Source organism: Mesoplodon densirostris, chromosome 1 (genome assembly GCF_025265405.1).
Source record: "Mesoplodon densirostris isolate mMesDen1 chromosome 1, mMesDen1 primary haplotype, whole genome shotgun sequence".
NCBI lineage: Eukaryota > Metazoa > Chordata > Mammalia > Artiodactyla > Ziphiidae > Mesoplodon > Mesoplodon densirostris.
Window position 1 is genome coordinate 206,600,042 of NC_082661.1, and position 22,684 is coordinate 206,622,725.

Genomic DNA, 22,684 nt, shown 5'->3' on the forward strand with positions numbered 1-22,684 from the left:
ACCTCAATTTTCTCTTCTAGAAAATGGAAATCCAAGTACTTCTTGGATATTTATGGGGATTAACTATAGCAATATAAGAAAAGTTCTAATATAGTGGTTGAGTTAAAGAAAGATCTCACTAAAAATTAATTCCAATATCTATCCTCAAATAGACCAGCCTATTAGTATTTGTAGATACAATAATTTGTTGAACAGAACTTGAAAACAACAAAATTGAAAAGTTGGTGACACATGTGTCTAAGAAAACGTATCCTGATGGACCCCTTAAACTAGGCAAAGTGTGTAGACACTTGTGCACATATAAATGCCCACCAGAGGCCATCCACTGTGGAGAAGACTGTCAATGTATAATGTGGCTTTAGAGGCAGGGGTGGAGGCTTTGTGTGTGAGCTTCCCTCCCTGGAGCTGTGTTGTCTACCAACACTGCTGAATGAATGCATGACCTTCCAAGGGCCAAGTCCAGCACTGAGCTCCAGATAGGTAGCCAGGGGGCTGCCTGCTTCAAGTTGATTATAGTGAACCCCTCCTACCCCCAACCCCTTAATACCATAGACAAATATTCCAGATAAGAATAAGTCTCCCCTTTCCACAGAGCTTCTATCAGCTTGATGATCCCTTATCCTTTGCTATATTTTCCAGGACAGAATCCTTTGTGCTCAGGAAACATGTTGTGTGGCAAAACAACAAGGCAATCACACCGTGTTCTTAATTTCATTGACAACACATGCCCCATTACCCAGAAGCAGTAGCCTTGCTCTTGTCAGTGAAATCCCCAATTTAATGTCATGTTCCCTAATAGGCCTTGATGAATAGTATATAATGGTATAAAACATGATAATATATATAGTATCATATATAATGATATAATAATATGTATATATAATAATATATGATATTTTATATAATGTATATATAATATCAAATTATAAGTCATAAATGAAGGATTCCATTTGTACTTCTTCAGCCCTACTATTTCTTCAAACTGCAGAATGATACTTACAATACCTATTAGACATTCAAACATTTATATCTGAATGGCCTACCAGCAGCCCACATTCAAAACTTTGAAGTATGAATCCAAAGGACACTGTGGAGCCACAAGGCCAAGACAGAATTATCAGCACAAGCATGAACCTCCCACTTTTCTTCCATCTGCACGTCCCAGGTACCTCTCTTTTTCTTCTTCTAGCAGCCCCAATTGAGTAAACCAGTATAAAATGAATTAAATAGACTCCTGTCTTGTAATACAGAATATTTTGATTCAGAGGGTCTCTTCCATCTAAAGATGCTTTCCAATTTCTTCTAAGAATTCAAACAGATATTTTGGGAGATGATAACACTCCAGGATTGTTTCATGTTTCTACATGGTCTGGTTCCCTGAGAAAAATGTATTAAAATCTTCCTCAGAAGCTAGAGGTAGTGTCTCCTTCCAGTTCAAAGGACATTTGTTTGCTGACTAATTTAATAAAGCTAGAGAATTTATTATAGTTATTATATTTTATATTTTTTTCCAGGAAAGTAAAGTCTCCTTTTCCTTCTCAGAGAAAATATGTTTACCTTCCAGGGTAAAGATGCCTCTTTTTCTCATTTGTGGGGAGACTGGGTAGGTCATGGAAGCCCTAGGTAAGATCCACATTTCCTGGTTTCCGAGTTCCTCTATGTCAGGCTCCCATGGCATGTGCAGTTACCTCCTGCCCCTCACTGTGTCTCTGTATGGGGATCAGGGATTAGGAAACTGCTACCAGATATGGCCCTGGCTGCTGTTTTGATTGTGAGTTATAACTGGTCTTTGATACAAGGTTCTCAAGTTTTCTCAGGATGTGTATGCAACACTGGCAGGCTCACAAGTTAACTTGCAAGTAAGGAGAACTCTCAGGCCCTTCACAATTTCTGACTCAATGCTCACCTTCAGGAGGCCTTCCAGATCCTTCCAGATGTCATCTTTATGCCCTTAGGATTTTGTCTCTCTTAATTCTCTAATCTCTCTCTTTTTTTTTAATTATTGTCATTAGCATACTCACCTAATGAGTATCTTAGGCTTATGGCCTGATGAAACTCTTCCAGCAGCAAGCTACTGCACACAGTGTCTGGTCCTTAGGAAACATTCAGAGGGTGCTGAGTTTTATTCATTTAAATCAAAGTAGACTTTGAAATGTTTTTTAAAAGTCTGAAATTTTCTCCTACTTTGATATTTCCCTCACTTTCACATTTCTTTGAGTTTTGGGCATTCCAAGGTTATATTTCTTTATATCCAATTCTTTTCCCCCATACAGTCTGTCATACAGAGTGAAGTAAGTCAGAATGAGAAAAACAAATACTGTATGCTAACACATATATATGGAATCTTAAAAAAAAAAAGGTCATGAAGAACCTAGGGACAAGACGGGAATAAAGATGCAGACCTACTAGAGAATGGACTTGAGGATATGGGGAGGGGGAAGGGTAAGCTGGGACAAGGTAAGAGAGTGGCAATGACATATATACACTACCAAATGTAAAATAGATAGCTAGTGGGAAGCAGCCACATAGCACAGGGAGATCAGCTCGGTGCTTTGTGACCACGTAGGGGGTGGGATAGGGAGTGTGGGAGGGGGGATGGGATAGGGAGGGTGGGAGGGAGGGAGATGCAGGATGGAAGAGATATGGGGACATATGTATATGTATAACTGATTCACTTTGTTATAAAGCAGAAACTAACACACCATTGTAAAACAATTCTACTCCAATAAAGATGTTAAAAAAAACAAAACAAAACAAAAAGTTTAAGAGCAAGGAGCTTTGTATTTACTAATAGTTATTCCAAAAACATCATGTTTTCCAAATCTTTTCTTGTTTTAGATCAGAGTTAATGGTTTTTCATCCTAATCAGTCTTTTCTGCTGTAGCCATAATGTGGAGCTATTTTATCAAATTTTTATTGTCTAAACAGGTTATTTTTTCTGATTCATGTTTTTATGCATTGCTTATATATGTTTAAAGGTATACTGTGCATAAATATCCTCTTATTAACAAATATATTTCTATGAAAGGGTTTGAATGAGGCACCTGGAAGGATTAATACAATATTTATTGACTAAATGTTTTAGTAGTTACATCTGACCAGTAGTTTGCTTTGTATAAAAGATTATGTCATCAAGCATATCAGTTATACCACTTGCTTAGATGCACATTAGACTGGAAACCTTATGAAAAAACAAGTATGGGGCTTCCCTGGTGACACAGTGGTTGAGAGTCTGCCTGCCGATGCAGGGGACGTGGGTTCGTGCCCCGGGCGGGAAGATCCCACATGCCGCGGAGCGGCTGGGCCCGTGAGCCATGGCCACTGAGCCTGCGCATCTGGAGCCTGTACTCCACAGCAGGACAGGCCGCAGCGGTGAGAGGACCGCGTGCCACAAAAAAAAAAAAAAAAAAAAAAAAAAAAGTATGTGTAGTTAAAAGTATTATAATTTTCTCTCAAGATACTTTTTCTTCTGTTTTAATTTTAAAGGAACCATTCTTTGTATGTTTGACTTCCTGCTGTTTAAATAGGCTGCTTAATCAAAAATTTAAAACACAATACGCATACTGAAAATAAATCTGTAATAAATCTTTGAACTTCATTCCATTTATGAAATTTTATCCATGCTGTAGTTTTTTCATAAAAAACAATATCAATATTCTGAAAATGAACATATTTTAGAGTTAGAGTTTGTTGTTGTCATTTGGTTTATATATGAGAAATACATTTCACTTTAAGAACAAGTCACTAAAAACAATCCTCACATAATCTAAAAAATTACTTATTTTTGCTGGATCAAGAAAAATGTCACATTTACTAATGACACTGCAATAATAATGTTAACGCTTTATTTGGCTGGTTGTATCCTGTGACCTAATAAAACTGTCTTTTCTCTCAGCTACTTAGGCTGCTGCTGTGCCCTTGTGTCTTCTATACAAGCACTTTCTTTCCTGATGAAGTTTACCCAAGCTCAAATGTCCACTACTTCATTTTCAGAAAGAGAAATAACTTACTCTTAAAGTTCAAACTTAAAACTTACCATTAAATCCCGGGAGTTTTCACTGATTTAAATAATAATCATATATGAGGTGTTAAATTTGGGTAAGAAAAAAGTCATCCACAATTTAATATGAATTAAATTAGTATAATTTATAAGAATAACTCACTGAAATGCTTTTGATATGAAAATTTATTATCTTACAGTATTTACTTGCTGTCTTCTCTACTATTCTCTTTGGTTTAGTTTGATGATAATATATAGATTTAAATCTCATCTAAATTAACTTTTCCACCGGGCTGCCATAGCCTTGGGCTATTTTGTTCTGTCCCATTAAGGTGTCATTCCACCCAGCATGCATCCCTTTGGCCAAGGAGTCAACATCCAACCTGCCGGCTCCCATACACCCAGCTCAAACCCATTCTCCCCCTGCTTAATTTTCCTGTTTCTATCAATAGCTATTCTCTTAACAATATTTGAACATTTTCTAGGTTGGAAAGCTTAACTGCATCCTTATACCCTTTTTCTTAATTGAAACGTATCTTCCAAGGGCAATTTTTACTCCACCCTCCTTTGGAGTGGACATCTTTTTTCAGTCCCCCATCACAAGACCTGGAGAGACTTGCTAGCCTTATGTTAGTTTCCTGATCCATGAACACGGTGAAAGGGAAAACTCTTTTGTTTCCCCTCTATTCTCAATGCTTCACTTCTGAAACCAGATGTGTGGATTCTCCCACACATCAAGTCATTCTCTGATATCAGCTGGTTGTTTACTAATTCCTAAATTTGCCTCAGTCCATCCCTGTTGAATCCTCATTTTTAGCAACTTTACCATGAAAAACTTCTGCTCCTGTAAATATTAAAATCAAGGAAACTCCAAGAGTTAGTTTTTTTTTAAAAAAAAAAAAACAGAAGAAATGGTTCTGCTTTATTCTGTTGTGTTTTCTTGTACTTTTTAAACGAAACTTAATTTATCAATTCAAGAGAGGGTAGAACATAAAAGTAAAGGATGTTGCCATAAAAGTTAGAAATATATCCTTTATAACAGCTTCTGAGGGCAATATGCATAGCAAGTTCTTGGTTGTTTATTCAATATGAAAGCTAATAAATTTATTTGTGAGAACTCCTAAAAGGCAATCATTTTCAGAAGAGCGAATTCTGGCAAAAGCTATTGTTTTTGCAAATCCAAATGACAAGAGCTTTAATATGACAACATTTACAGTTCCGGGGGCACAGTACTTTTTGGAATCATAAAAGTGGCAACACATTTTGTGTAGCAAAACATACTGTGTTTAAATCTGTCCCACTGAAATGTGCTGCTAATGGTTATACACGCTATATTAAGAAGAGGAAGGATGACAAATTATAAACCAACACAGATCTAGTCATTTTGCAAGAAAATCTTTATTTTCTTTACTTATTTTTTCTTTTTATCCATCTGTTTTGGTTGCATACACCCTCCAAATTCAGTTAGAAAATCTGTCTCTCAAGAGCTTTCTCACACTGTGTTTATATTTAGAAGGTATGCTTTAGATTTTCCAATAACACTCTTCAACTTTATTGAAAGTATCGAATAAAATATAATTACTATTAAATTCAAGAATTAAAATAAACATTGTATTTTTTTGCTACATATAAAATGTAATGATTCATGATGCCTAGAAAGGTGAAATGCATTTCTATTTAATTTACTTCTCGAGTGTCTTCTGTTTGTCACTGGGATACAGGGCAACGAACATTGTGGAAAATGAAAAGTTGATAGTCTTTGCCCTGAAGCTTACAATCTTAGAGTAAAAGCTTGAGACAGGCAGAGTCAAAATAGGAAACCTGTAGCAAAGTGAAGTAAACATTGTTAGAGTTAAGGCAATAGGAAGGGAAAACAATATGCTGTGAACTTGGAAGTAGAGACAATATTGTGTTTATTTAAGAACTGCCAGTCTCTCAGGCTGCATGGTGCAAGCTGGCCCCTGTTTTAGTGGGCTTAGGGTTTTTTTGTTTGTTTCTTTCTTTCTTTTAGATTTATAGAGATACTTCTGGTTTGGGCTCTCTGATTACTGCCTCAATCCATACTTCAGAGAATTGCCAGGAAAACACCAAGTTTTTGAAGGAATTTCTGCACACACTGTAACCTGACTCACTTTTCTTCTGTTATATGTCACATTTAATCTAAACCTGTCAATCAGTCTTTTAAAGTTCCCTATTAAGTGAATCCAACATTCTTTTTTTTTCTTTCTTTTAATTGTCACACAAACTGAAGTTTTTATTTGTAGCAAATAAGGAGAACACAGGGAATCATTTCCTAAAGCCGTGGCTCCCCAGTAAGAAAGGTTAGGTCTTTTGTTAGGGCAGCAGATGAATATTCAAGCAGGAAGGTTTTGTCAGTACAAATAAAGGCAGACATAATCTTGTTCACGCAGTTTTGGAACATGCTTCTTCATACATTGTATGTTACATTAATGGGGCTTAAGCTTCACCTGGGGAGGAGATCTTAGCACTGAAATCAAGCAGAGGTAACTTTGGGACACTGGTTTGTCTGAGTAGGCTCCACTCCTGTGGTCGAGTGTAAGGCTTAAAGCAGTTCCAGGGTGCTCTTGATGATGTATCTTCTTGGAGCTGTCCATATCATGAAAAGAAACAACTCAATAAACAGCACCAGGGACTTTCTGCACTGATGCTACCTAGGAACACAATGGCCTCTCCTGATCTTATTTTTTGCATGAGCTAGTCAAGGCCAGGGTCTGACTGATGACACTTTCCCTTCGAAATAGACTTGTGAGAACACAGAGAGAAGCTATTTTCACCGAAGCGCTTTTTTTTAGGAGAATTGGGATTTCTCATGACTGATGGATTTTCACAAGGGATCCTCGAGTAGAGAGATCTGTACTCATTTCAAAGAGTAAAAGAAAATGTGTCCAAGCATGAGAAATCCAGAGCATTACTGCCCAGTGGACCCCTGAGGCCCTCAAGTCTTAATTTTGCTTTTCCCAGTTGAGGACACTGCTGTTCAGGAGCTGGTCATTACTTAAAGCGTCCACCTGAAATTGTGTACAAGCCCGTGTGTCCCTTTTTACTTTGAAGTAGACAGCTTTTGCTTTAGTCTCCAAGCCTCTCTTGAGTGTCTAAAGGCTGCTCTAGAGCTAATGATTAGGAATGTGAAGATGTAGAAACAAAGAATATCTGTTGGGCTGGGAAACTGGTAATGATTTAGACTATAAATCTACAGAATAGCAGAATCACCAAACTCACAGTTCCCTGAAAGATATAGAAAAAGGCCTGACACACATTCCTAAGTTGTTTTTACAGGAAGTAGACCCACCAGATGAAAACTGCTGAGCACAAGAACATAGACCCTAGACTGGTTGAAACCAGAAGGTTAATGAAGCATGAAACTTCACCTTGATGCCAACCAATCCGAGAATTGTCCAGGAGCTGACCACACCCTTCTCCTTGAACACTATAAAACTCCTCACTACCCCTTCCAGGGCGGGTCACAGTCTTGAGGGCATTAGCCCCCTGTGGCCCCCTTTGCCCAGCAAAGCAATAAAAGCTACTTTACTTCTTTACACACCCTGCAGTCCCCTCCCTCACCCTGCCTTTAAAACCTCTTCACTGAAAGCCATAGCGGAGTTGGGGGTCTTTTGAGCATGAGCTGCCCATTCTCCTTGCTTGGCACGTGCAATAAATGCTGTACTTTCCTTCACCACAACCCAGTGTCAGTAGATTGGCTTTACTGCACACAGGTGAGCAGACCCAAGTTTAGTTCTGTAACACACACTTCCAAGCAGATATCAGGTCAGATTCCTGTGCCTCACTTTCTTGATCTGAGGTGCTCAGATTTCTCTGCTCCATCTGTTCAAATCCTAACTATCAGTGAGGTCCAGAGCCACCTCTTCCACCATCCTGCTACTATGTTCTTTTACAGATCTCAGTTACTAAATTATACAGAAGTTTGCCTCTTAGACGCTCAGCTCCTGTTTCTGTTGTTCCCTCAGTTGGAAAATGTGCTGCTTGCGGAAATCTATGATGTATTACTTCCCCACATCTTTCAAAATACCCTGAATAGAATAAGTCTTTGCTGTATTCTCAAAGCCAATCCTGTGTGATTAAATGACAAATGAGCATACTGTGTTTCTTAGACAAGTTGTTCCATCAATAAATATATTAAATATAATGATGGGTTAATAAAAGTAAGTGTGATTTAATCTACTTTAAACCTTAAAAAAAGTAGTCAGAATATAACATCTGACTCTAAGATAGATTTCTACTGTAATGCTTTTCCTAATTTTTCTCCACTCAATTCAATCCTAATTAATGTGAAGAGAAGAAGGGGGTTCCTCTCCACTAATTTTCATTTGAAATAATACAAGTGAAAATAGCACGTTTTCTCTTGAATACAAGCAGACACACATACACACATATTGAATTCAGCTAAAATATTTTAATGATTAACAGGCTTTTATTGGGTTATAATTAAAACAGCAATTTATCAAGCTCAGCAAACCTTTTCTCTTCATAAATGACACTCATATGCAGACAAATGATGGTATTTATTTTCTATGAACTTAAATGACTTAAGATAGTACTTAAGTTGATTTTGGCTTAAATTCAGTAATATTATTTGGTAAATAATACAATATAGATTAATGAAAGGTTTCCTGGAGTAATTCTACTACTATAGCTAATGTTGTTTCAGAAATTAATACTATCTTGCAATATGAAAGGAAGAGTCACAGTTTCCCTAGGTATGTCTAGAGCAAAAAATGTTGTAAAACAGAGTTAAGATTCAAACCTTGATATCTCTGCCTTCTAATATCATTTTTCCACTTTGCAATCTACCTTTCTGTTTTTATGTGCTCAAAGTGGTGAAGTCATAATAAAAAGTACCATATGGATGTTGAGGAAGTTCTTACATAAAATAAAATTAGCCATAAGCATTTGTTAGGTTATTTTTTTCTTACAGTGAACCTATGTTAAGTAATGAATAATATTATTTATCTTTCCCTAACTCATAAGAATTATTCTTATCTCAAATATATTTCTACAGCAATTCTCACATTTCACTTAGAATACAATTCACATTCATTAGCTGTCTTTTTTATACAACTTTTCTATTGCCATCCTCAAAGGCACCCTCTACTGGACTTAAATTTTTTGCAGCTTTAAAAATGTGACCTGATCTTTCTCATCAGTCTTGTCAATCTTTTCCCATCTCTATGCCTTGGATTCTTCCCATTTTCCTCCTGATTGCTAGCTTCAAAGCTCTGCTCAAGAGTTGCCTCTATTTGCAGATGTCACGATGTACTCCTTTGCTCAGTCTAGCCTCTATCTCCTCCTCCTGGCGTCCTGAGGTCCCTGAGTACCCTCTGACACTGCACATAGTGGGCTATGATGCGGGTCATACAAAGAGGATGGGCTTAGTTATCTCTGTGGATTAGAGACTAACACAGTATTGTGAAGCGATTATACACCAATAAAGATCTATTAAAAAAAAAAAAACTGAGAGTAAGCCAGGCACTCAGCACATCAGTGAGGTTTGAGCATTTGGTTGTAGTTCCCACACCACTGCCTTGTAATCTCAATACGGCATAGAACAGAGCTCATTCTGAACCTTTTTAGCTTCTCTTTCATCTTTGACCGCTCACCACTACAGCCCCACATCTGGTCAGGGTTACAGCAAGCCTCTTGTCTATGTTTTGAACTAATGGCATAATCCATAGAACCCAGAAGCCTCCTCCATCGTATTCCTGAAAACTCTGCTGTCTCAATATTCTCCAGAGCAGTCACCAAGGAAATGCAGTAATTCTTTCTTTTTAAAGTTTAATATAATCTAATGAGCCAGGCCCCTAAGAGGTAAGTCTTCATACTCTACCGGGAATTCTACTCACCATCATATCTCCTAACGTCTGAGTCACAGAAGAGGATCAGTTGAATCAAGATTACATTGCTCTTCCCACCTCCACTCCTTTTATCACCCTGGTATCTTTTCACTGAGGTTTGCCCTGAATGGTCTATGGTTTCCAAAGCAAATCATCTAAACTATTCCTATGTAAGTCTGTGCAGTCAGAATACGTGACAGAGAGAAGCCCCCTTCTTCCTAAGTGATAGTGGTATAAAGTTCTTAAAAATCCTCATGTGCTCCAGGAAATAATAACATGAGAGAGAATGTTATATTATCACCAAGCTATTCAAATGAGCCATCCAAACTCAACTTTATCTCTACAAGACTAGAGCCATTGCAGCATGCAGCAGGATCAGAAGTAGGCTGTGCACCACATCAGTGTCAGTATTGGGTAGTACTATACACCAAATGGCTACAGAGTGAGGGAGTGCACAGAACACAGGCAGGAACATGATCCTCAGTTGTCATTTGTAGCCTCCCAGGCTAATAAAGCCTAGCACTGTTACCCAGTCCAAGCTCGTACTGTTCGCCACACAGCAGGCCAATAAATCAAGAGATGAGTTGTTGGGCAATAAATAGAGACTTTATTCAGAAAGTGGCAGGCTGAAAAGATAGTGGATTCATGTCCCAAAGAACCATCTTCCCTGAGTTAGAATTCAGGCTCCTTTTATACTAAAAGGGGAGGGAGTAAAGTCAAACATTTCCTGGTTCCCATCAGCCTCTGGAGGGGATGTGTTAGTTTCTTACTTCCTGCAGTCATTGACAGGTGAGCCTGGTCAGGATGTTTCCTGTGAGCTAAACTAAGGTGTTTTATTTTAATGGTCATTACCTGGGAGTCAGGGTTCCCAGAGACGGGACATTATGTATAATTTAAGCATATAGGTGACATCCTTTTAATGAATAACTTGTAATAGAATACAGAGCTTCTTCTCTATTACAGCACAAGTGTGTTCTTGAAGTCAGAGCTGTAGAGTTACAACAAGTCTCATATTCACATGTCTCTGGGTGTCTGGCTCACAGCCCCTTAGGCAATCACATGGCCTAGGTTTACTGCTCAACACTAAAGTAAACTTGTTCAAAATAAGATTTTCAAACATGCCATATGTGATCAAATTATTTGTAATGACTCATTTGTGCTGCAATTTGTAAAAAATAAGTAAAGAGTGGAAAGTCATACTAGTGTCTAATGATTTTAATGAACTCGAATATGAAATTGGCACTTAGAAGATGCTCAGTGGCTCTGAGTTGTATTGAGGGCAACGTGACAAGCTTAACAAAAAGGGCTTTGTTAGCAAACCACACTTGGGTCCACTGACCCAAGTGCAGTAAAACCAATCGACTGGGCTGTGGTGAAGGAAAGTGCAGCATTTATTGCAGGTGCCAGACAAGGAGAATGGGCAGTTCATGTTCAAAAGACCCCAACTCCCCAATGGCTTTCAGGGAAGGGGTTTTAAGGGCAGTGTGAAGGAGGGGCCTGCAGGGTGTGTGATCAGTTCATGCACAGTCTCAGATTGGTTGGCATCAAGGTGAAGTTTCAAGCATCATCAACCTTCTGGTTTCAATCAGAATAGGGCCTATGTGCTTGTGGTCAGCAGCTTTCATCTGGTGGGTCTGCTTCCTGTAAAAACAACTTAGGAATGTGTGCCAGGCCTTTATCTGTATCTTTCAGGGAACTGGGAGTTCAGTGATGCTGCTATGTGGCTGGTTTATAGTCTGAATTGTCACCAGTTTCCCAGCCCAACAGCTGTTCTTTGTTTCTACATCTTCACATTCCTAATCATTAACTCTGGAGCAGGCTTTAGAGACTCAGGGGAGGCCTGGGAGACTAAAGCAAAAGGCTTTTACTTCAAAGGACAGGGACACAGGAGCTTGTATATGGGTTCAATCCTCCTTTTTTTGATAGTCCTCAATCTTGAGGGGAACAGGCTCTGGAAAAGAAAGGGAAAGTTTTGGATAGAGAGACTAATCATAAACTCAGCAGAGGAACTTAGTTTCAGGGGGACAGAGTTTCAGCATTGGTAACTGGGTAAAAGACCCCAGGCTAGGTCTATGAAACTTCATGCCTCCTCTCTAACTAGGTTTTAACTTAACATCAGTATGTTTGTGTACATGTGACATTTCTTTCCCCCAGAAAGTCCTGTACACCGTTATTGAGAGCTGCAGTGATTAAAAGGGAGGGATGATAGAATCACCCGGAAAGGGATAACAAAGCACAGAAAACAGAAATGGGAATTGGCCAAAACACAGCTTTTGAAATCACCAAGAATAGCAGTGGGCACAGGACAAGGAGTCAAAGACTTAGGAGAGAAGAATTTCGTTCTCCTGGTTCCTTGCCTCTCCCCCCACCAGAAAGTAAGCCCCGTTTCAAGAACAGTCTTTGCTTGTTTTGTTCCTATATAACCAATACCTAGAGCAGAGCCTAGCAATACTTGGTACTTAATAAATATTTCATAAATGGATGAACCAAGGAGTAAAATGAGCATAGAAAAAGCAGAATTTGAAGATTAGAAGATCAGTGTAGCTATGGACACAGAGACCTCTTCTACTAAAAATGTCAACTTGCTAACATATGCCATGCCTATTTATTCCTAAAGCAAATATTTATCAATTCGGGGAAAGCTATGTTGCTGTATAAAACACAGTAACATTACACTCATATAACACCTTCTTGGCTAGTTCCCAAACTAACAATGAAGCAAAGCACAGATGCAAATGATTGCATTGAGAAAGATAAAAAGTTGCCAAACAACAACCTAAAAATATTTGTTTTATTTGGTTTTTTAGTCCTCACAGAATTGGAAACTTCTTACGGACCACAGTAGTGTCTCATTCATCTTTGTTTCCTGGTGGTGCACGGTATCTGATTCAGAGAGCACACATTTATTAATGTAATTGAACTAAATCCCAAGATATTTTCTCAGTAAAGCAGACATCCTGCCAGATCAAATAAACACTGCTCTAATCTCTGCAAGCAAAGGATGCACTGTTGTTATCTCATTAAATTTCCTGCAGAACAGGGAATGCTAGGCAATTCCTCCTCTAGTTGGAAAGAACCACAGTGTTGACACTGACTTGATTTTTTAATGTTTTTCTCTCTATAATCCCATCACTTGAGGAATGCACTGCAAATCTGTCCGGTCTGACAACTTGCTGCCACCCACAGCCTGTCAGCTCTCCCAGAAGATGGAGGCTCTGAGAAAGTGCATTCACACCTCTGTGATCCCATGAATTGGTTTAGAAAAGCACCACTTCTAACACAGTATGGCTTCCACACCACAAGGGAGCCCCATTCTCTTGTCCCTTGGGCTTCAATCTGATTTGTGTTATCAATATGAACCAACTGATACGTGGAAAATGGTACACCAGGCAGTAGAGGCAGACATAAATATTTTAAATAAAACAGTAGCAGTGGGAGGTGAGATAATATACAGATACATTGGGGATTTAAAGTGTTCTAATTCTTTCCTTTTACAGATAAGTAAACCATTCCAAAGAGACAATGGACCAATCAGGATTACACAGCTAAAAAGTGGTATGAATAAGAATGTAAATGAGAAGCCATATATCCTATGTGTTGCAATAAAAGGATCATTTCCACTAAGTTAATGGTTTCAAACTAGAACTTGGAAGAACTATTTCTGTCAAATGTGTAGACACTAGACACATGTAATTGAAACTGAGATTTAAATTAATTAAATATATTAAATTACAAATTCTATTCCTCAGTCATACTAGCCACATTTCAAGTGTCCAATGACCACAGGTGGCTTGTGGCTCTATGTTGGACAGCAAAGATATAGAACTTTCCCTCAGTGCAGAATGTTCTTTAGGACATCACAGCTCTGAAGATCCCATTTGCTGATGGCTGCATACTCATATCAAATTAAGTATTTCTGCAAGTTTCTCCAAATTAACATATTTGACTTTGATAAGAAATTTCATTTAGAAATATGCTTTAAAATATAATGTAAATATCACAGCAACTTCTTGCCTTTGTTTCTGTTCCTCTAGGAACATGGTGACACTTCATAGCAACATTTGTTCCCAAAGTGACATCACAAAATAAGAATCCCTGGACCTGGTTTATTAACCAAGTTTTCCATAACTGGCAAATATATAGTGTATTCACCGCATACATAAAATTGACATTAGCAGTATTCTATTTCAATAAAAATGTGACTTTTCATAACACTTATTTTGAAATAATTATAGGTTCACATAAAATCACAAAATATATACCAGAAAGTCTTACATACTCCTCACCCAGACTCCACCAGCTTTAACATTTTGCATGCTATAGTACAATACTGAGACAAAGAAATTACCTTAATTCAAAATGTAGAATTACTTCAGATTTCAGCAGTTAAATATAGACTTGCTTGTGTGTGTATGTGCAGTTCCATGCAATTTTATACATGTGTAGCTTAGTGTAACCACCATCATAAGGATATTTAATTGCACCATCACAGGCGTCCCTTGTGTTGTAGCCACATCCACTTCACCCCACCCTCTACCATTGTTACCATGTTTGAGCTCATACTGCTCTCTGCACAACAGGCCAATAAATCAAGAGACAAGTTGTTGGGACAAGGAATAGTGACTTTATTAGGAAAGTCAGCTGATCAAGAAGATGGGGGACTACTGTGCCAAAGAACCATCTTCCTCGAGTTAGAATTCAGGCTGCTTTTATACTAAAGGGGAGGGCGTGTGGCTGGTTGTTGCAAACTTCTTGGTGTTGGAATCCTTTGTTCTTGCAGCCATCCATGAATGTCAGGTCAGGATGTCCCTGTAAACCTCCAGGACAGATGTTACTCTGTGTTCTGCAACTTTTTATCTCTACATGAGTGCAAAAGTGTTACACCTTTAAAGGTCAGAGCCTTGAGAATGGGCTACCCTGTATATTTCAGGCTATAGGTAACATTCTTAACTTGTACCAAGAGCAAAGGAAAACAAAGGTTAAAGTAAAAGACACGGATCCAATATGGAGTCAGATTTGTTCTTCCCTGTTACACCATGGCCATCAAGATTCATCATCATCTCTACAATTATGTTATTTAACAAGTGTTGTATAAATGAAATCATGAAATATGTGTTTGTGATTGGCTTTTTTCACTCAGCTTAGTTTTTGTGAAGGCCACTCAAGTTGGGCATATCAGTAGTTTGATCCTTTTTATCGCTGAGGAATATTCTTCCACAGTTTGTTAAATCATTCATCCATTGAAGAGTATTAAAGTTTTCTGTTTTGGGCAATTATAAATAAACCTGCTATGAACTTTCATGTATAGATGTAAAAAGCTTTCAGTTCTCTGGGATCAATGCCCAAGAGTACAATTCCTGGGTAATTTGTTATGATCATTTTTAGGTTTAAAATAAACTGTCAAATCCTTTTCCTGACTTACTGTACAATTTCACATTCAAACCAGCAATGTATGAATCATTCAATTTTGACAAATCCTTACCAGCTTTTGGGGTTATCACTATTTTTTAATTTAGCCATTCTGATAGCTGTGTAGTGATCTTATGATTTTAATTTCTATTTTCCTAAACGCTAGTGATGTTGAAGATCTTTCCATAGGCTTATTTGTCATCTGCGTATTCTCATGTTTATCTTAGACTGTTCATTTGTCTTTATTTTCTTTTGTCTCATTCTTAGTATTGCATAATCATTATGAATCTACTTTCAGTGAATGTTTTTTTAGTTACTGTACTTTCCAACTCCAGAAATTCAGCTTTTTAAAAAAATTTCTATCTCTTTATTGATATTCTGTCTTTGACAGGACATTGTTACTATCTTTTCCTTTGCTTTTTTTAAATCATAGTTTCCCTTAGTTCTTTGATCATATTTATAATGGCTACTTTGAACTATCTGCCTGTTCAGTGCAACAGTTGGGGCCACTCAAAAACATTTTCAGTTGTTTGTTTGTCCCTCCCTTTGTATCCCATTTTCATTTTTCTTTGTATGTACAATTTTTTGTTGTTTTTAAAAGCAAGGTATTTTAGGTAATATATTGTAGCAAATACATATACCCTCAACAGAACTTCTTGTTGTTTGCTTATTTATTCAGTTACGACTTTATTGAACTATTAAAGTGAAACCCACACAAGTTAAAGCCTTTGATACTACTACACAGAGGATGTGGCCTTTAGCATTTCCACAATCATCCTCGGATGACCCTGGTTTCAGCAGGGATCTCTTAGACTATTTCTTTGTCTAATCTCTGTGTTAATCTGTCTGTCTCCATTGTATCGCACCAGGCTATTAGGCTCTACTAATTGCTGGCTGAATTCACTATTTTTTTTAACATCTTTATTGGAGTATAATTGCTTTACAATGGTGTGTTAGTTTCTGCTTTATAACAAATTGAATCAGTTATACATATACATATCTCTTCCCTCTTGCATCTCCCTCCCTCTCACCCTCCCTATCCCAACCCTCTAGGTGGTCACAAAGCACCGAGCTGATCTCCCTGTGCTATGTGGCTGTTTCCCACTAACTATCTATTTTACGTCTGGTAGTGTATATATGTCCATGCCACTCTCTCACTTTGTCCCAGCTTACCCTTACCCCTCGCCACATCCTCTATTGTTTCAACAAACCCTGGGGGCAACTTGCTCAAAAGTCTGCTCAAATTACATTCAGGGTTTTTTGCAGAGGCAGTTTCTGATGTTCATCTTTGCGATTTGCTCTGAAACCAGGAGGGCTCTTCTTAGCTGTGCCTTTCTCTGATTCTATCTAGTAAACTTATTGGCCTACAATTTACCTTGTAAACTTTTTTTTTTTAGGAAGAGTCTGTTAAACAAAGAATTTATTTATTAATACAAACTATTAATACATACCAACAAACTATAAAGTGCTAAGAAATTTAAATATCTAAGTTATAGCAAACTGCTGGCAATTCAACATCCAGGGTCAACAGAATGCCTGAGGGAGACTGCAACAGATGAGGCATCCATGGTGGAGGAGGCATCTTCAGAGGTGAAGGGGTCTAGGTGTAACAGCTTTTCAAGTTCCCTTGCCTCACTGAGGGTCATGAGAGGAACTCCATTCAAGGGGAGGTATGTGATCTGGTCCTCTTCAGGCAGGTCAAAACTCTCAAAATCTAGTGGATTGAAGGGAAAGAATTTTTGTTTCTAGATAAGTGTCATTTGAGGTAGGAAAGGAGCTTTTTGCTTTAATGATCTTCTCAGTCATCTTTTTGGGAGAGAAGTTTGTCTATTTGTGTTTGAGGGATCCATTAGTCTTTACTGACTTTTCTGTAGGCTTGTTGACCATTCCCAAAAGCCTTTCTTACAGCTTTAGGTAACGTCATGGAGCATCAAATATGTTGCCAACATGTGATGTTGAAACCTGAAGTCTCCCATCTAAAGCTTACTGAAGACCCAGACCTCAGCTTCACCTTGTAAGTTGTAAGTGGGGCTACCAGCCCTCACTAAATTGCTTACAATTCACAACTTATTATTATTATTATTATTTTTTTTTTTTCCGGTACATGGGCCTCTCACTGTTGTGGCCTCTCCCATTGTGGAGCGCAGGCTCCGGACACGCAGGCTCAGCAGCCATGGCTCACGGGTCCAGCCGCTCCGTGGCATGTGGATCTTCCCGGACCGGGGCACGAACCCGTGTCCCCTGCATTGGCAGGCAGACTCTCAACCACTGTGCCACCAGGGAAGCCCATATCTTCATTGTTTTTAAGAGTGCTCTTTAACCTCAATTTCCTCACACTCTGTTTCAAACAAAGTCAGTTCTTTTGTGGGTGATTTTGGAGTTATATCTGTTCTTATGGCCTCCTTCTCCTCGTGTGCCAAATATGTGGTTACTCTCTGGAACTGGGGGTGGGGACAGTAACTCACCTTTCTTGAAGTGACACTAGGCTGGTGGTATGGTCTCTAGTGTTCTTGATATTTTTCTCCTTGCCTGAAACTCCAACTTGCAAGTAAGTTGGGCCAGCATTGATCAAGGTCCCAGTATTTTCAGCTTGCCTAGATTAGGGTAGATTCTCTGCCCTATGAGCGGGCTCCTATGGACATTCAGTTCTTTTGTTCAATATATCAGACAATATCCATTTTATAATATGTAACTTATGTTGTATAGTAATTTTGTCCAGCATGGTCAAGAGTTTAGTCTCTACTTGCAGCCAGTAGCAAAGAAGAAATTATTTTTCATCAAAAGAATATTTTTCTGGCCCTATATAACATCTATATACTCAAAAACCCAGTAGGACTTATCAGAGGCTCTTCTAATACCGCCTTATACTGAAACCCAGTTCTTTTATGAATCAAATGAATACCTATCCCATTCTCAATAATGCTTATTTAAGATCTTTTCCAATGATATTAAGCTCTGAAATTTAAATGTGCTTACCGTAAGGTCTATATGTTACTGTCCCTCATACCTAGATATATTCTACACACTTCCCATAATATAACTTTTCCCACAGTCCCTTGTGTTATGTGTATTTCTCCTAGACTTGGACTATTCAACATAATTTGACAGCTTTTACAAGTTAAAAGAATACATAGTAATAATAGGTCTCATGAAAAAAAAATCCTGAGGGTTTAAAGCAGTAAATATTTTAAAGAACAAAAATTGAGCCTAGACATTTTCTGAGAGAATTCAAAAATACAATTTCTAAATAACATACTTCAGCATTTCAAGTATAATAAGTACATGTATTTATTTTTCTATTATAATTTTCTTTAAACAGTGTAACTTTTTAGGATGATGGTACTCAGTCCAAATAATTATAACTAATATTAACAAAATTAGAAACTGAGCTAATAATGGAAGGAGACATTGAATATAGTTGGTAACATAGTGAAAAATTTATGCACAATACCTACGAATGAGATAAATCAAAGGCATATTATTTCATGTTGGATGTTGGGGTAAGCATAAATTCATCACACAGTTAATAGATATTTAAATAAAGTTGTAGATATTTTCAGCAATGAATGGTATACTTCTGATTTGATGAATTAATCTCAAAACATACATGCAGATTATCCCCAAATACACTGATATTTTGGGGGGATACTATAGATGCAACATCTTTTATTTATTTCATATAAACATGCTTCTTGGGACAAGGTTAATATAAAATGGACAATCTGCCTCTATAAACAACTAAAATATAATGTATATTAATTTAGAGTTTAATTATATATGAAAGGGGTTAATCTTTAACATAACAAACATAATGTTTACAAAACCAATTACATTTAATTTGAGATGGCAAATGTTTAAAAGACACCATCTATCCAAATGTTCATTATGTCTATTAACTCTAATACTTTAGAGAATTAGAGAATATTAAATAGAAAACACCTGCCTGACTAGTGTTCCTTTCAGTTATCACAGTTTAATAACATTCAAGGCATACATTTTTGCCAGAATGATTTGAGATTCTCAGGAAGTTAAACATAAGCTCTACAGAGACCAAAAACTAGTGTGAGTCCAATTAAACTAGTAATCCAATCATCTCCCATATGTTTAGTTACTGCCTAATATGTGCCCACCACATACAAGTCCATTGTGGTTTGCTCTCCTTGCTCTCATTTGGTTGCATAATGTGTATGTGTCAGATAGGATTACATAGATAATAAACAGAAAATAAATTGTATAGCATATTAGATATCAATTCAATTATGGAAATGAATATCAACAAACGTGATAGCCACATTCTGGAAATTCTGGAAATTTTAAATAGGGTATTCAGAAAATCTCACTGGCAAGCAGCCGTCTGAAGAGACATGGCCTGTGAGCCATGGCCGCTGAGCCTGCGCGTCCAGAGCCTGTGTTCCGCAACGGGAGAGGCCACAAGAGTGAGAGGCCCGCGTACCGCGAAAAAAAAAAAATACGGACTAACAAATCACGCTCATATGTTAAGATTTAGTCTTCTCAGAGGATGGGGAAGGTTACCATGACTCAAGTGTACAATCGTGAATTTCTATAGCATGATTTTCAGAACATACTTCTGTGCATGAAGATTCCAAGGGGAGATAAATGATATTAGAGTGTGTTTGGAAGAAAAGTGAAAATAGGCTTTTGATAAGGTGCTGCTTTTTTTCTCTTTACCCATTCACACAGGAACTGCTAAATGGTAGATGTATGGACAAGTGAAATTAGAAGTGGCCCCTTATGAGTTCGTAAGGTTGTAACATTGGGGTGTACATTTTCATACTATTTTAGAATTGTATTAATTTTCATGATAGCCATATTGTTCTTAATTTTTTTCTCACTTTTAAAATACACATAATATGACAAGCTGTCAGATATGATTAAACATATCGTTTCATCATGTAAAATCTAAAATACTTAATGTAAAATCCAGTCAAGTTCACTTATTTTTTAAAAGAAAACCCTGTGAAGAACTTTTGTGTGGGAGTTTTAAAGGTGATAAGGTTCTAAAATTGCACTTTTAAAAAAGTGCTTTTACTTTACTTTTATATCATTAAACAGGAGGTGGAATAATGCCTGAAAATTGTATTGGTTTGCTACATAAACATGATGACACTACTCTGGAAATATATTCCATGTCCAGTGTTATTTAATTTGTCTTTTGTCTAAATCCTCCTTCTCACACCCAAATCTGCTTCTCTTTCATGACTTTCTTATTTTTACCACTGATGTCCTATTTGAGACCTGCTGATTTGTTTCTTTTTATCATACACACTTATTCAGTTGCCATCTCAAGTCTGGTTCCTTAACACGCCCTGTCTTGTAATATATACTTTCAATTTAATTGTCATATATTAAAGATCACAAACTGACATTTTTTTTGCAGTAGCCTCCCAAATGATACCTCTTTCCCTAATTTCCCTTCAGTCAAATCTTCATTCCATTAGAAAATAATGAATGTTGAAAGTGTTGTTTTCACTGTTATTTCTCTTTTTAAAAATTATTGCTGAGTTCCTACTGTCTGGATTAAGTCTAAACTCTTTAAATTCGTTTCATTCTTCACTTCCCTCCCTCTAAAATCTGATCATAACCCGTTTTTCTTGAGTTATGGATATCACCTTCTTCACATAAATATTTACTTTTTCTAGCCAGTTTTGCTCAAGGACCTCTCCACATCCTATTTCTGTTCTTGGTTTCACACCTTTTCTTACTTCATGCCCTTCATTGCTATCACAAAATTATCACCAGATAATTTGCAAGAAAATCAGATTATTATTTTTTTTTGCTATCACTTCACTATTTTCTCTTGCCTATTAGAAATCTACTCTTTGAAGTTATAGCTTCTTTTTAGAGCGATGGCCTTATCATTTTTATCTTGGTTTTTCTTAACGTTCAGTTTTTACACATACCCACATTATTGATGAGATCATTATTTTCAACACATTTTTATCAAGATGTGTATAGAGTAATGCTGATGCCCTGTATGCCAGCTCTTATTCTGTTGAAGAAAGAATTATCTACTTTAGAAAATATTATATTATTGCATTTCCTTCTTTTTTAAAAGAATCACAAATGTCAATATTTTAAATATTTCATTGTTAAAAAAGAGGGCTCAATATTTGTGTGGTTGAAAGTGTAAGGATGTTGAAAGGAAAGGATTTGAGTCTACTTTTATGTTCCATTCTGATACTCATTTCTTTAATACACAAGAAGGGATTCTAAAGACATAGACACCTTAAAAGGATAAATATCTTGCTTTACACATGAATATGAAGGCATAGAGCAACTTAGAATTGATATAATAAAGCTAAATTGTCATTCCTTGATTGGTCTCACTTTACCTGCCCTCTACCCCAACCCATCACTTTAAAAATAATGCAGAACAGTAGACTATGTTTGAAGTACAGGGAGGAAAACAAAACAAAACATGGGCATTTACATTAAAACACTGACTGAACTCTCAAGAGTTAAAATGTAAGAGGTTTATTCTCCTTTTATCAAGCAATGTCTACAGACAGAGCATCCACATGGTGTAGGCTACCAAAGAAGGATATATGAGACAGACTTAACATTAAATCATTAGGTCACAGACACTTTATGTGGATCATGATTGCAAAGGAGAAAATTGCTAAAAAGGAAAACAGATAAGTAGAAACATAAGCTGATTTCTGTTGTTTATTAAATCTACCTCCCATAATGCTTCCTTAAGCTAAGAAGTAATCTACTGTATCACACAGTTCAGGATGCTATATACACATAAGATATTACACACTATAAAATTTCAGGTTTCTAAGCAGTTTCACAGAATTTAAACTTGAGTAAAATTTGTATTTAAAAAAGACCTTATTGGATTACCTTCAGGAAATGGAGGTCATTTCAACAGCTCATTAGCATTTTTAGCAACAATAAAACAAAAATAAGTAAAAAGATTCTCCAAACATGTAAGCTATTACTTTAAGCCTGGATAATTATCTGCTTATTTTAATAAACCAACTTGCTAGTTTTAATCTACTTCTACCAGCCTTTTCTTTGCCCTGAAAAATGAAAGCAATAATTTTTACTTCTATGCAGTGTCTCAAATAAGAGGATTAGTCAGGTTTCAAACTACGGCACATAGTGAGAGAGTTGTTTAAGGATTCTGTAGGAGTCAAACAGAAGTCATTTAGGAAAGTTATTAAGGAATGAAGTCCTGTGATGGGTTACATTTAAATAGCAAAGGCAATGGAGAAGTACATCTTTCCTCACCACTGTGGTGCTATCCCCTAATTCCCAATTTCGGTTACTAATTCTCCTAAACCACTAATACTCATCAGTTCTCTAGCCAGTTTTCTCTCCCTGTTATTAATTTCCCAACATGTGGTTTACTCTAAGCAGACACAAATAATGCTTCTGT

General features: G+C 37.1%; 1 pseudogene; it reads right to left on the bottom strand.

The window, feature by feature from the left end:
* Window positions 1–16,756: 16,756 nt before the first annotated feature.
* LOC132488951 (securin-like) lies at window positions 16,757–18,284 on the bottom strand (annotated as a pseudogene).
* Between the last annotated feature and the right edge of the window lie 4,400 nt (window positions 18,285–22,684).